The following is a 15,007-nucleotide window of genomic DNA, read 5'->3' as shown; positions in this document are numbered from 1 at the left end:
TATCAGACTCCAGAACCCACCCACCCAAACAATGACTGTTACAAGCTACAGACCCTCTCTTTCCCAGCTTTCACAACACTGGCCATGCCATTGGCAGAAACTCCAAAACAGCCTACAAAATGAGAATGTAGGAGACCACATCCACAGAATGTTTTGGCAAAAAGCAAATATTGTGACAAACAATTGGAAATGTGGTGCATTTATCTGCACTTTCAGTAGCTGCTCATATGTTCACATTAAAACAGTTGAAAATGTATAATTAAAAATCTGTTTCAAAATGCAGAGAACATGTAAAAATAATTTATCCATTCGCAGATGAAAAACAAAAACAAGTAAGTGTGAGCCATGGGAAAAAGAAAAGAAAAGAAAGCAAGCTCCTTCAGGATGCAGACCCCAATGGATGGTTGACTAGAGTATGTGTCGTAGCGCAACATGCCCCCGTGCCCTGATGTGGGATCCAAAGGGTCTGCGCCAAGCCCAGAAAAGCCTGAAGCCTTTTCAAGCTGGCCAATTCAATGCTTCAGATGCTGTGTGTGAGAGGCGTTGTGGGGACAAACACTGAGTGAATATTTGGTGAAAAGCCCTTTGCATGGGACTCATGACTCAGATGAACAGGATGCAGATCCAGCCTTGAAGTCTAGCAGGACAGACAGACAGACAAGCACCAGAGTGAAAAGACATATTAAATTGTAAGTGTTTGCAACCTCCCCACCTCCCAGATTGCTAAAAAGAAGTTAATCTTTGGCCATTCTGAACTTCTTTCTCTTCCCCTCTCTCAGGGAGATCTTGAGTCTGCCAATAATTTCCCTGGAATTTTTTTTTTCTCTTCTATTTGGAAAATTGTAAGGCAAAAACACTTAATAGAAAAGAAGGACTTGAAAAAGGAAAAGGAGTAACCAGAAAATCAAGAGCCATGAATGGGTTGGATTAGAGAGTTAGAGTTACTTTAGTTAGAGTTAATTAAGAAGACACAGGGGCGCCTGGGTGGCTCAGTCGGTTAAGTGGCCGACTTCGGCTCAGGTCATGATCTCGCGGTCTGTGAGTTCGAGCCCCGCGTCGGGCTCCGGGCTGACAGCTCAGAGCCTGGAGCCTGTTTCAGATTCTGTGTCTCCCTCTCTCTGACCCTCCCCTGTTCATGCTCTGTCTCTCCCTGTCTCAAAAATAAATAAAACATTAAAAAATAATAATAATAATAATTAAGAAGGCACCTGTGGAGGAAAGGGGACATTAAAAGCCAGAAGAATGAGGAAAGAGAATTTTAAGTACTGCTTTGATTTATGATTTGGATCCTCTTTGACACTCTGAAAGATACCAATAAAATATTGAAATTGCTTTAAAATCTTTTGTTACATGTGATTCTTTGAATGCAATTCCATGCTGAGACTGGACCACATGAAGCTTTGGTTTTATCCTGGTTCCACGAGTGAATACAATTTGGTATACCCGGGGAAACATGCTCCAATAGAGGTGTGGACACAGTCCCTTGAGAATATAAAGAACAAGGCATCCCAGAAGAGGAAAGAAGGCTTTCCTCAAAGGAGGTAATGTTTGAGTTGGATCCAGAAGGACATAATCACCTTACAGGCATGAATTGCAAGGGCATTTCTGATAGAATAAATAATATCTGCAAAGACACAGCGCGTTCAGGGAAATGTGAAAGTTGTGGTGGGGTAAAGAAGACACCACAAAGCTCAATGGATGGACAGGAGCCACCTGGAGAAAGTCCTCAAACGCCATTAGGAGAAGCTTGGCCTTTATCCTGTGGTCAACAGAGAGCCTTAGGAGCACAGGAGTGACACACCCATGGTGTCGTTCACTCAACCATCCTGCTAGAGAAGCTGCAACCCCTAACGCCATCTTCCCTCTTCTGAATTCCACCCCCAGCAAAGAGACCAGGCAAAATGGAATCGAGGCTCCAGCAGACTTCAGAGGTCACTCAAAGTTTGCAGTGACCAGTGAAGAAAGAGATGCACTCTGGAAAAATAAAAAAACCATCTTTCATCATCTGAATTCATATGCAAGGAACACATTTGTCTCCAGTGAGCATGTTTCACAAACGTGCTTAAATGAAAATGGACTTGATTTGAACGGCAATGCAGTCTTGGTAGCAATCTGATGTTTTATTTTATTGTTTGCAATTAGTGACAAGTGAGGGAAATATTCAGATCGTGCCATATCGCACAGAGTGTGTATTATCCAAGTGCATCGTTCTGATGGGAGGATGGGGGCTGGGGGACGCAGCCATGAAGAACCTGAATCCCAGAAAGTAAGCTGAAGACATGGTGTCTTCAAGCTCCTAACAAGAGAGGAGGCATTGTTTAAAGTAAAAAAGAACAGCTGGCTGCTGGGATGTAGAGAACATCTCTGAAGGAAATTCTCTCCAGGGACAGGACAAACTGGGTATCTAGGGAGCCCAGGCCCTCGCCAAGCAAAATCTTCTGTGGCTGGCAAAAGAGAGGCCCCTGACTTCTCTGCTCACTGGCCATGAATGGTAAAAGGGCCAGTGGTTACTGTCCAGTGTCACCCAAGGTGGGGTTCCTCAACCTCAGCACTACTGACATTTTGAGTTGGATAATCCTTGGGTTGGATAATGCACAGTACAGCATTAAAGGATGTTTAGCAACATCCTTGGCTTCTACCCACTAGATGCCAGTGGCACCCCACCCCCAGGTATTACAATCAAAAAATAGCTCCAGGGGCGCCTGGGTGGCTCAGTCGATTGATTAAGCGTCTAACTTTGGCTCAGGTCATGATCTCACGGTTCATGAGTTCAAGCCCTGCATCAGGCTCTGTGCTGACAGCTCAGAACCTGGAGCTTGCTTTGGGATTCTATATCTCCCTCTCTCTCTTCCCCTCCCCTGCTCATTCATATTCTCTCTCTCTCTCCTCTCTCTCTCTCTCTCTCTCTCTCTCTCATAAAAAAATATTTAAAAAAACAGCTCCAGACATTGCCAAATGTTCCCATGAGGACAAATCACCCCCAGTTTGGACCCATCTGGCCTAGACTTTGATTATCAGTTCCAAATCTTGGCAAGATGGAGAAGGAGTCCAAGGTGTGTGAGACAAAGGTTTGATGGCTCAGAAATGTTCCATTCTGAAGAATCTAAAGATCCTCAGCTTACCTCAACAAAGCCACCACTGCCCTCCCATGGACCTGGGTGGGGGCAGGGAGCACAGAGTCCCTTAGCTTTGATCTGTCTGGGACTTCAAAAAAGCCTGAAGGAGAGCTGACTAGACGGCATGGACTAATAGCATGAGAATGGATTTATAGTTCTAAGGACCTGGGTTTAAACCCAGGCTCTTCACTTTGCCAGGTGTGGTCTGTCCTTCACCGAGGTGGACACTCCTTTCCTTACTATGCTTGAGCCACTTTGGTCTGCTGGCAGCTTTTCATATAGCCTACATTTAACCTCAAGGCCTTTGCACATGATGTTACCTCTGCCTAGAACATTCTCACCCCCCCCCATATATACACATACACATAAGCACAGACACATACACCCATAAACACACACACACACACACACATACACACAGCTAGTACACTCACCCTGCTCACTCCTCTGATGCCTGGACTTTTAGCCTCTCGTGGTGTTCACTTCACAGAAGCCCATGCTATTCACAATTTAAAAAGTACTGTAGGGGGGAAAAAGACAGAGGGAAAGGTTGATAAAGAGAAAAAGAAGTAAGCCTGAGAGAGTATGTCCAAGAAAGAAAGAGAGATAGAGACAAGAAGACAGAGAAAGAGGGAAAGAATTCCACAGTAAACTTTTTTAAATGTGAAGATTAAAAGACAATGCAATAAGTTAGGTTTTTCTCATGAATATGTATGTATGCTCTCAACTGCTTTCCTTCTAGCGTAAAACTAGACTTGCAGAACCTTCTAGATATAAGTGAGGGGTACCATCTGCATAATCTTATTCCATGTTTATATTGATCCCAACGGATAGGAGCCACCATATTCCTATGTAACATGTGGGGAAGGTGAGGCTTAGAAAATGTGTGTAACTTGCCCCAAGCTATATCACTAGGGAGCAGTGGAGTCAGAATTTGGATCCAGGAACATGGGGTTCCAGAGCCTGTGCTCCTGGCCACACACGATGTGAGCTGAATGAGTTCAGCCACCAGGAGGGAATTGGCCCGACACTGGGCTGGGACACAAAGCAGACGTTCAGTAAATATTTACTGAATGAGTGGAACCAGAAGTGGGATTCACTTCAGGGAAATTTTAATCCAGTCCGGCTCAGCCCTGTCCCCGCCCCCGCTCACTTATCACCATGTAATTGAAATAATGCCTATCGACAGAGACTCACAAACAACTGCTCAATTTTCCTCAAAATTCAATTAAACTTCGTTTATTCTGGGGATCGATCCAATTAAAAGAAGGAAAATTTCAGATGGTCTGAGCAACACCATCCATCTTCAAACATAGTGTCTACCCCAGTGATGTAATAATTCGCCCAATCAATGCTTTAAAAGCATTTAGCAGTCTTGATAATGAACTTTTGTCAAAACAGCCTTGCAGAGCAATAAGTGCCTGCAGATTAATATGAAGTCATAAAGGGCTAATGCTTTGGGGGGTAGCGAGTGGCGACATGAATCAGTGAGAGCCATGGCCTGGAGCTTCCACACCTTCTCAGAGCTAGTCATGGGCTGTGTTTTCAAGCCCCAGAAAATGCTGAATGCACTTCCCCATTTCTGCTATCTGTAGGTGTCTCTCCCTCCCAGGTCTCGGTTTGTCCAACTCCACCAGCCAGGCGCCTGGGACACCCCGGACCCAGGTGGTCCCACTCAGGCTGTTGGGGCTACTCGCCCTGTTGGAGAAAATGTCCAAAGTAAGGAAGGCTCTGCTGGAAAGGGCTTCCACCTGACCATCTCTGAAAGCTCTTGCTTTAAAAATCGTCTTTGAGCTGCAAGAAACCCCTCTTCTACTTCAGATCTCCTCTTTCTCTTGGGGGTATTCAACTTATTAGGTGTGATGCTGTGCAAGTTACTTCAGGTCTCTGAGCTTTAGCTTCTCCATATGTAAATTGGAGATGATAGCATGTATTGACCCTCGGGGCAAGGAGGCTGGGTTGGATCTCTGGGTGGCAAGGTTGCAAAGAGTAATAAGATTCAGCCTCCATCTTGAAAGAACTCAGAGGCACTGGAGAAAAGTAGGTGAAACAGCCACAATGCAAGACGCTAGTGTTGTTAGAGATGTCTGAACCCAGCGCTGGAAACCGTGCCTGAAGGATCACAGGGGCCCTCGCCAGGGCGGTGACTCTTGAGCTGAGTCTTGACCAGAGAGCAAGTATTTTCCAGGTGAGGAAGAGAAGAGAGGATGTCCGGGCGGAGGGGACTACAAGGACAGAGGCGTGGGGGATGACAAGGATGGACACACGCAAGGTGCACAGCTGGAAATGGAGTCGGGAAATGGAACGGAACAGGTGGGCTTAGCCTCATCTTCAAAGGTCCCACTTGCCAAGCTGAGGAGATTGTCCTTTTCTCTAAGAGAAATGGGGAGCCATGGAAGGTCTTAAGCAGAGGATTGATACGAGGAAAATCACACCCAGGAAAGTTGGGTTGGTGGAGATGGGACAGTTGAAAGGACTCAGGTGAGGTACAGTGGTGGCCACGGTGGTCTCACCACACAGCCCCGTTCCTCCAGGAATCCCTCCAACTGCCCTCTACCCACACTGAACACACCCCCAACCTCCTTGTTCCCATCAATAGTGTCCCTCTATCACCAGGCAGGAAAACCAGGAGTCCTGCACACTTTTCTTCTCCATTCCTCACAATCCCTGGGATTCCATCATTCACCTTCTACCTGGACCCTGTGTGGAAAGACATGATGTCCCATCCCCAAAAACTTAACTTAAACTCGCTTTTAGTCCAAAAGACCCCCTTACCACTCTGAGAGGGCAGCCGGGATGCCAAGTGTCCCCTGCACCAGACCTGGACACACCCAGAGCTGTCGCTGATCCTGGCAGCATTGGTCCAGGGAAGAGGAGGGTCCAGGGAAGGTCAAGGGCGTTCACCTCCAGCATCAAGGCATGGCAAGTCACTTCCTGCAGAGCTGGGCTGGGCTGAGCTGGGTGAGTCCCTGGGGCTGGAATGGTCCAGGACCCATCGAAGGCTTGTTCTCCATCTCCCACACCAGTCCATCCAGGCTGGAGGACACCTTGGGTGGTCAGCGTTCTCACCATGGGGAGCCAGGCTGTGGCTCCAGCTTCCGGCACTAAAAAACCTTTCATCCACTCCTCTCCAGGCATAACTATCCCTTGAAAAGCCGGCAGAAAGTCTCAGGGGTTGGCTAGTCTTTTAAAAGCTGGGGGATCTGGGCAGCCAAAGGGAAGAAACTCTTGCTCTGTTTGCCAGAAGTCACTGCACCCCTAGGGGATGCCAGGCTCTGACCTGCCATCACAGAGGCACAGGATTTGGAAAGAGGAGGATTAAGAATTAAAGAAGAGGGAAAAAAAAAAAAAAAAAAGAAAGAAAGAAAGAAAAGAAAGGGGGGAGGGGGAAGGCTTGTGCTGCTAGATCAGGGGAGTATTAAATGATCCCAAGTCCAGAAATGTCTTTTCAAAGACTTCAGCCATTAGGACTTAATATTAAATTTACTCCTTCTGTGCCTTAAAAAATAGCTAATTTTTTTTCAAAAGGTGCTTTTGATGCCAAAGGTATGGCTTAGGCTGAAAGGCACCGGTACATCAAACATCATTTGGGGGATTTCAAAGGGCTGTTTCAGCAGGATCCTGTTCTCCTGATCCTCCTTCTCGGCTGATGAAGTTTCTGAGCTCCCTGAAGTCAGATCTTGTGTTCTTGGCTATCAAAGGCCCCAGCAACACTGAGTCTGTCTGTCCATCCCGGTAAAACTTTTGCATAGAAAGCCTCCCTTTTGCACAGAGATCTGAGGGGGGAATAAAAAGGATGCTGATTTGCCAGGAAACAGGAGGGAAGCCCTGCTGAGCTGATAGGAATCTTCGGACCAGATTTGAATACATTTGGCCCAGACAAGGGGGTGGGGGAAAAAATCCATTACTTTGGAGAAAAGCCTCACCGGGTTTCAAAGGGAAATATGTTAATGCTGGGAGAAATCATTTGTGTGGGTTTGCGTGTGAGTGTTTCCACAGCCCCACAGTTTAACATCGTCAACCGGGAGCAAAAAAGCAAAAGCATTGGAATTAAGCTGCCACTGTTCAGGGGAGGCAAAGGAGAGCTGGAGGGCTGGAGGGAGTCTGTAAACCACCCCGGCCCTGCCCTAGCAGTCTCAGCCAGCCGGGTCTGGGGTCTGAGACTCAGACAGCAGCAGAGCCCCCCGACCTGGATCCCCCAGCAGTGTTAGAGGGATCTTCCTTTCCTTCCTTAAGGTCTTTCCTCAGGAGTCTGCAGGCTGTTGCTCACAGATGTCCCCCAGACGGTTCCCAGTGTCCAGATGGGAAAACTGAGGCCTGCAAGGGGAAGGGCACTGCCCAAAGGGCTGCACTGGTCAGGCTTCCTGACTCATCTGCACCCCTGCTCTCCTCCAGACCATGTCCTACCCACCGGCCTTCTCCCAATAGCCCCTGCTTGCCCCGGCACCTGCTGCGCTCTCTGAAGACTGCACCTGGGTGGCTGTATTTACCTCTATGCATAGCCTCTGTGGACACCCTAAAAATGAGGTGTCTGTCATATCTGACCTGAGGCCAGGCATCTCTATGACCAGGCATTGTCCCAGGCCCCATAGGAACTGAACAGTTGTGTCCGGATAATCATAGGAAAGCTCTCTCTACGGCTACAAGAGGCAGTATGCCTGGATTCAGGAGTCCCAGGTCCTGGGCTCAGCTTGGTCTTTTTCCCGTGGGCCTCACTTCCTTCCTCTATAAAATGAGGACCATTCCATCATCCCTGTCTCTGCTTCCTAGGCCTGCTGTAAAATTTCAGTCAGATCAGGAACAAAAGCTGTGGGCAGGGAGTCTTCAGAACAGGGCAACAGGAGGCCTGCTCGCCCCTCCAGAAGTAAGGCACAAGCAGGAAGAAGGAATGAGGCTGTTTTGAAGGCTGACCTGCATGGTTGTTGCAAATGCACCTTGGAGGTCCTGCACAGCCCACATCAGTGCAGGACTTTTCATGACACTTTGACAGCTCTTTTCTTCATTAGGAGAATAGCTGGTCGAATTTAGAGAAGAAAAGAGACTAAGGACTTGTTTCTTGAGATAAAGATGAGGGACTGGGTGGGAGTCAGGTGCTGGAGCTGCCTGATTCGGACTCCTATCCTTGGCTTATTACACAAGGAATTGGGGGCCAGCAAAACTTGGCACTTGAATCTCAGCACTGTCTTTTCGCGAGGAGAGGGAGAGGAGAGAGAAAAGAGAGACAATAGCTCATCATTAATGGTCTTGAATTAATATAAATTAGTTGAGCACATCTTGGCTGCTCCCAGTCAGGCAGAGCAGGGGGCTGCCGGGGCCAGCATGGAGGTTTCTTTCACCTCACATTCACACAGCCATCCATAACACTGCTGCTGACCATGCACTCCTCCCCGCCTCCCTCCCTGCCCCCACTACGGGATCCGGCTCTGGAGGTGTAAAACAGGTGTAAAACAGGGGAAGCCCCCCAGAGCCTGTGACCTTTGGAATAACCTTTGGGAGACTGCTGCCCAGAGAATCGCTGCCGTTAGGAGCAGAGGGTGTCTTGAGCTCAGCCACAGGCCAGACCCCTGCCTCCCCCATCTCACACTGTCCCCCGGGACCACAGAAGCGGCAGGATTGCATGTCTGTGCCCACAGCCAAGGCCACAAACAGAACAATGCCTGGCAACCAGAACCACCCAGAACCACCAGAATGTTGCTTAGGACTGTAGGCTGCCCGGGGCACTGGCATGTTTGTTTGAACACACAAGTTGTGAATTCTGTCCCTACAAGGGGTCTGAGTCAGGCTGGCCTTTCCTCCACTGCATCGGTGCAGTTATAATTCAAGGAATATAAAGCCGCCCATCAGGTAGCACAGGGCAGTTCGGTACCAGCAAATGGGCCTCGGATGAGACTATGGGTGACCACAGGTGTCCTAACTCAGGATGGCCCACTTAGGCACACTGAGGCCACCTAACCCAGGCCTGGCCCACTGGGACATGCTGGGACCACCTGACCCAGGCCTGGCCCATAAGGCATGCTGGGACATTCTCAGGACCAAGCAGAACATTTGCTGCTTAGCCCAAAGTTCAGAGGTCAAAGGGCACTCCCAGTATCCCTGGGAGATAGGAACTTTTAAGCCCACTTACAGGGAGGGAAACTGATGCTCAGAGAGGCCAAGTCCCTTGTCACAAGGTCACACAGCTAATAAACGACAAGGTCGGGTTTTAAGCAGAGACAAGAGCCAACTTTATCCATGTGGCAATTAAAGCTTTCTAAATGATTCCTCGGACAATTCTCAGGACTTTCATGAGATGGAACCAGTATCATCCCAATTGCATACACACAACAACTGAAGCTCAGAGAGGCTGAGCCACAATGGCCATGGTCACACAGCTGGTAAGTGATGGAGCTGGGATCCCAACCCGCAGCGGTCTGGCTCCAGAGCCCCGGCGGCACGGCACAGATGGGGGAGCCAGCCTGCCTGGCTTCAAACCCTGCCTTTTCCACTTACCAGCACTGGGACTTTGGATGAGTTGTTCAGCCTCAGTTTCCCCACCTATAAAATGGAAATCATAACCACAACATAGCAGCACGGAGGACTGAGTTATCGGTGTCCGTGGACGCGCACAACACGGCCTGGCCGGTACCGAGTGTCACGTGTTTGTCAGACGATCTCTGTTCCGCACAGCGCTCACTCCACTAATTCTCTAAGCATTCGAGTAAAACCTGGCAGCCCGGAGGACCCTCTTCTCCAGCCTGTCCCGGGCCCCGTGGGTCCAAGGCTCGAGGGAGGCACACAGCCGAAACACAGCACAGACCCAGCGTCTGTAATGTTCCTGTCAGAGCAAACGAGGCCATTAACAGACGAGCTCTGTGATGGAATTGTCCTGCGCGGTATTTATTACAGGGTCCTTTCCCTGACGCCTCCCCGGGAGAGAATATTAAATATTTAATGCGCACGAGGCTGCTCGTTTGTCATCCCCTCTTCAGCTCTCAAGTTGGCTCTGGGCTGGGGGAGCGCCAAAGTCCGAGGCCTGGCATCCTAGTGCCTTCCCTCCTCCCCTACAGGGCACCGGGCCAGACCGGGCCGGGGAAAGCAACAAGGACCCCCGTCAGGGACTCTTGGGGCCGAGGCCCAGGTGGGTCCTGGGGAGGTGTCCTCCATCACCCAAAGTCTTCTGAGTCACTGGCCACTGGAGCCTGGGAGCCTTCACCACACCCAGCCTGTCCCTCCTCCACACCCCCGCCACTGCCTCCCGCACCACCTGCCCCTCTGCAGAGGCTCCTGTCCCGTCCACACTCGGGGAGCTGGAAGTGGCAGGGAGCAAATGCCCCTGAAGCAAATCTCCATCAACGATGGGCTGTGACTTGATGCGTAACAGCCCCAGCTTCCTTGCCCCATGTGTTGGATGGCTCAGGGGTATGTGTTCCACACTGGCCCCAGAGGTCCCCAGTGGGACTGGGCTCCTGCTGCCCACAGCCTTTATGGGTGGGCTTCCTTTCCCTCTCTGCTCTCATGTCCCCTCTCCCCTGCTAGCCCAGGCTGGGATTATCCCCCAACCAAACCGCCTGCATTCCCATCGTGGTCTCGGGGCTGCTTCTGCAGGGACATGAACTAAGGTAATGCCACGGCCAGGTGGGGGACTATCAGAGCACACAAGACACAAGCCTCGTCTCCCACCGAGCACTGACCCGCTCAGGGCGAAGCCCTGTGCTACGGGACTGGGGATCCAGACTGGGGGTCCAGAAAGGACCCCCAAGATCTGACTCCTGGACCCCCAAGAGCTCCCAGACCACATGGGGCACAGTCACAAGACACTAACCACAGTGCAATGTAACCAGCTCTCACTTCCGTCAAACCAGCCCAAGTGGTGCCCTCCTGCAGACAGAGTCACCCTGTGGCCTCAGCTCCCTCCCTGGTGCAAACGTGGAGCCCCTCAGTGAACACAGCCCAATGAAAGGGATCTTGTCAGTCACGTTCATATTGATTTTCCAGGTTTTCTTGGTCTCTTTCTTTCCCTGGTGACTTTTAGCCATCTGTGTGATATTTGGGCGTTGGCACAGTATAATCCCATTTGAGAGGAGAGGCTGTGGGAGAAGCTAAAGGCATTTGACAAACATCCATGCGTGAGGGAAGGGACAGACGTCTGGATTCTCCATCCCCAGAGCACTGGGCAAAGGCATGTTCCCAGCATCCGGCCTTGCACGCAGGGCAGGGTGGCCTGGAGGGAAGGGGAAGGCCTGTCGTTCAGGAGGAGCACAGGAAGTCAACCAGACTGCAGGCCCACTGAGTGCCAGGCTTGGGCTTCTACCTCCATGACCTCCTCTACTCCTCACGACAACCACATGCTGGTGCTATGGTCTGGGACTAGGGCCCTGCTTCCCTCTTCCTGAGGCAGGGCTTGGCTCCTGCAGGGGCTCCTGCCTAAGCCCTTCTCCATCTCCACTCTTGGCTTCCTTTTCCTGTGGCCAGTGCATTCTCCAGGTTCAGTATCAGCCTGTCATCTCCCCAGAAAGTGCTTCCCTGACCTCTTACTCTGGGTTGAATTGTATCCCCCCAAAAGACAGGTTCAAGTCCTAACTCTCTGTACTCATGAATGTGACTTTATTGTAAATAGGATCTTTACAGGTGTAACCAACCCAAGCGGATTGGGGTGGGCACCCATCCGGTGACTTCTCCCTCACAGTAACAAGAGAGAAATTTGGACCCAGAGAGGAGAGTGTGCCATGTGAAGACAGAAGTTTGGGGCCACAAGCCAAGGAAGGCCTAGGGCCACCAAAAGCTGCAAGAGACAAGGAAGGTTCTCCCCCAGAGCCTTTGCAGAGAGCATGCAATACCTTGATTTCAGACTTCGAGCTTCTAGACCAGGGAGAAAATAAACTTCTGTTGTTTTAAGTCACATGGTCTCTGGTGAAGCGGCTCTAGGAAGTTAATAAACCCTTTCCTAAGGTAAATCTCCTTTGTCTCCTCTATCACACATCTTCCCTTCTCCCTCCTTCATGCCACTAATAACAAAGTACAATTATCCTTACGTGTTGTGTTCATTTCCCATGTCACTTGCTAGACTAGGAGCCCAGTGAGGGCGGAGGACTTGCCTGCCTTGTTCTTTACTATATTCCTGGTATCTGCCCCAGTACCTATGGGGCCTGGTACATAGTAGGTGCTAAATAAGTGTTCACTTATTGACAAAGATTTAATGGATGCCTATGATGTGCTGATCTTGCTCTAAGTGAACAAAATAAACAGTCTTCTCTTTATGGAGTTCACATTCCACATTCAATAAGGACCATAATAAATAAGTAAACAGGATGTTAGAAGATGATGAGGTCAGGGCAAGGGGCAGGGCAGGATAAGGGATATTGAGCACTGGCATAAAAGAGTACAAACTGAAAAATTAACTTAGGTGGTCAAGAAGGCCTTGTCGACAGGTGCCATTTCAACAAGGTTTCAAGAAAGTGGTTTGAAGGAATTAGCCATATGAGATTCTAGGGAAAGAACACTCTAGGCAGAGGGCATAGCCAATGCAAAGACTCTAAGGCAGGAATATGCTTAGTAGTTCAAGGAAGAATACTGGTCAATGTAGATGGACTAGAGTGAGGAGGGGGGAAGAGTTGCAGGAAAGGAAATCGTATATTTGATCAAATGTTTGTTGGATGGATGGATGAATGGATGGATGGATGGATTGTTGGATGGATATAGATGGATGTAGATGGATATGGATGGATGGATGGATGGATGGATGGATAGGATGGACGGATAGAATAAAGAGGAGAAAGAGAGAAGAAGGGAGAAATGGTCCATGTCTAGGAATCTAAGATAGGTACTAACTCTGTCCTCTAATCATATATTAGGTCAATAATTGACCTAACGACCAAAAGGGTCCTATCACTCAAGAAATGTAGCCAATCACAGAACAAACAAAGTCAGCCCTCCACACCCTTTTCCACCATAACACAGCATCACAGAACAGGGATGAGGATGTCTAAGAAAATAGGCTCAAGCTTCTTGGGGACCAAGGGTCCCAAGTAAGGGCTCTTCCAGGGTCTGGGATCCTGCTTATCCAGCTGGATGTCCAGAGCCCCCAGCTGGATAAGCTCATTTAGAGCTATGAACCATGAGGCTGAGCTGGTCCAGGCTCCTGATAGTTAACAGTGCATCTATCCCAGAGGAATTGCTAGTGAAGCCACTTCTGGTACTGAGTCCCTGAAGGACATTCATAAAAGTCATTAAAAATAACAGATTTGAAATGAAATCATGTGAGTTTATTAAAATTGGGAATTTCCTCTTCCTCCCTCACCCCCAGCTCCAGCTGGCTCAGATTAGCATCCCCAAGGGGCCCCAGCAGAAGAGGAACCCCACTGCCAGGAATCTCCTGCATGAGCATGTGACCCAGAGCCTGAGTCGGGGCAGCCCTTTGTCTCCAGAACCTGGTCCTCTTCTTCCCTCATCTGTCCCACCTCTCCTGCTCTGGGAAACATTTCCAGTCCTCCAAACAGAACACACTGTGTGTGTACAGACTTTCCCTACATGCCTCGTCTGTCCCCTCCATGGGACACTCAGCTCTCATGTGTCCTGTGCCACATTTTGCCCAGCTGGCCACATCACCTCGTAGAATCTTCTTTTCTTGATTTCCACGACATCACACTCCCCTTGTGCTCCTCCCACCCCTCTGTTTCTGTGAGGTCCCTGTCACCCCACACCTTTAAAGTGTCAGAGCGCCCCAAGGGCTCCATCTTGGGCTCTCAATCAATCTCTCTCTCTCTCTCTCTCTCTCTCTCTCTTCCCACAGTTCTCTCCTTAAATTATCTCATCCATTCCCAGGGTTCAAATATCATCACGATGCTGACAACTTCTAATATTTTCATGTCCAACCCCAGCTTCCCCGCTCACTCCAAGACTCCATCTTTACCTGGACTTCCACAGGCCGAACTCACCGTGGCCAAAATGAACCAATGTTCTCTGTGTTTCCTCTCTCAGTAAGCAGCACACCCCCTCACCCCGCAACTGGAACCAAACACCAGGGAGTCCTTCCTGACTCCTCTCTCTGTGACCCCGTCCCTTCTTGTCCTCAGGTCCCCTCTGCACTCACTCCAGGACCCACCTCAAATCCAGCTTCTTCTCTTTCTACCTCTTCCGTCCTAGGCCAGGCCTCCTTCCACTACTCCACTCCAGCCAGAGCGGTCATGGGCTAGGAGAATCTCCTGGAGAGCCCACACCCGAAACTGTGGGCTCTGCTGCAGGGAGAGGAAACAGCGACGGCCATGCACGCATGTAGTCCTTGGGTGCCCTGCGGATCGAGGCCAGCTGCAGACCTCCAAGGAGAGAGCCACGCAGCGACGCAGGGGGCAGCCCTGCACCCTGCACCGCCCACACTCTCTCTGTAAGCCCAGACGAAGAAGCTGGTGTCACACAGCCCAGTGTGCAGAGCCCAGCATATCCTAGTTATTGGTCACCAGTTATTTTCATCTTCACTAATGGTAATAATAACGATATCACTCTTTGCCTTCATGGCTCCCTTTACAGAGAGTTTCCAAGGGCAGTACTGTCACGACTTCTTCACCAACCCCTTGGGATGGGTGTGATACCCTCAGCCACAGGTGGGGGCCCCACCGTGGCAGACACAAGGACTCCATGCCAGGCCATATGAACACAATTAAAACTACAGGTCCCAATTCCCACCACGCCCCACGGTCTCTGCTTGTAATAAGCATTTCCATACTCCCTGTAAAAAGCTCGCCACTCCAACACCCAGTTAACTCTGGGAACATCGGCAGAAATCCTTCACTGGCCACTGATTCCTAGGATGGGCTTGGGACAGTCCTTAGCACCTACCATATTGCCCAGCAGCCCTGCACCCAATTGCTGTGTTCCAGAAGAGCCTCATCGAAACCAGAGCTTTATTTTAAGTTCAA

The sequence above is a fragment of the Panthera pardus genome, unplaced genomic scaffold, assembly GCF_024362965.1.
Source record: "Panthera pardus isolate Hobbes unplaced genomic scaffold, ASM2436296v1 HiC_scaffold_25, whole genome shotgun sequence".
Taxonomy (NCBI): Eukaryota; Metazoa; Chordata; class Mammalia; order Carnivora; family Felidae; genus Panthera; species Panthera pardus.
Note: the sequence above shows the minus strand (reverse complement) of the source record.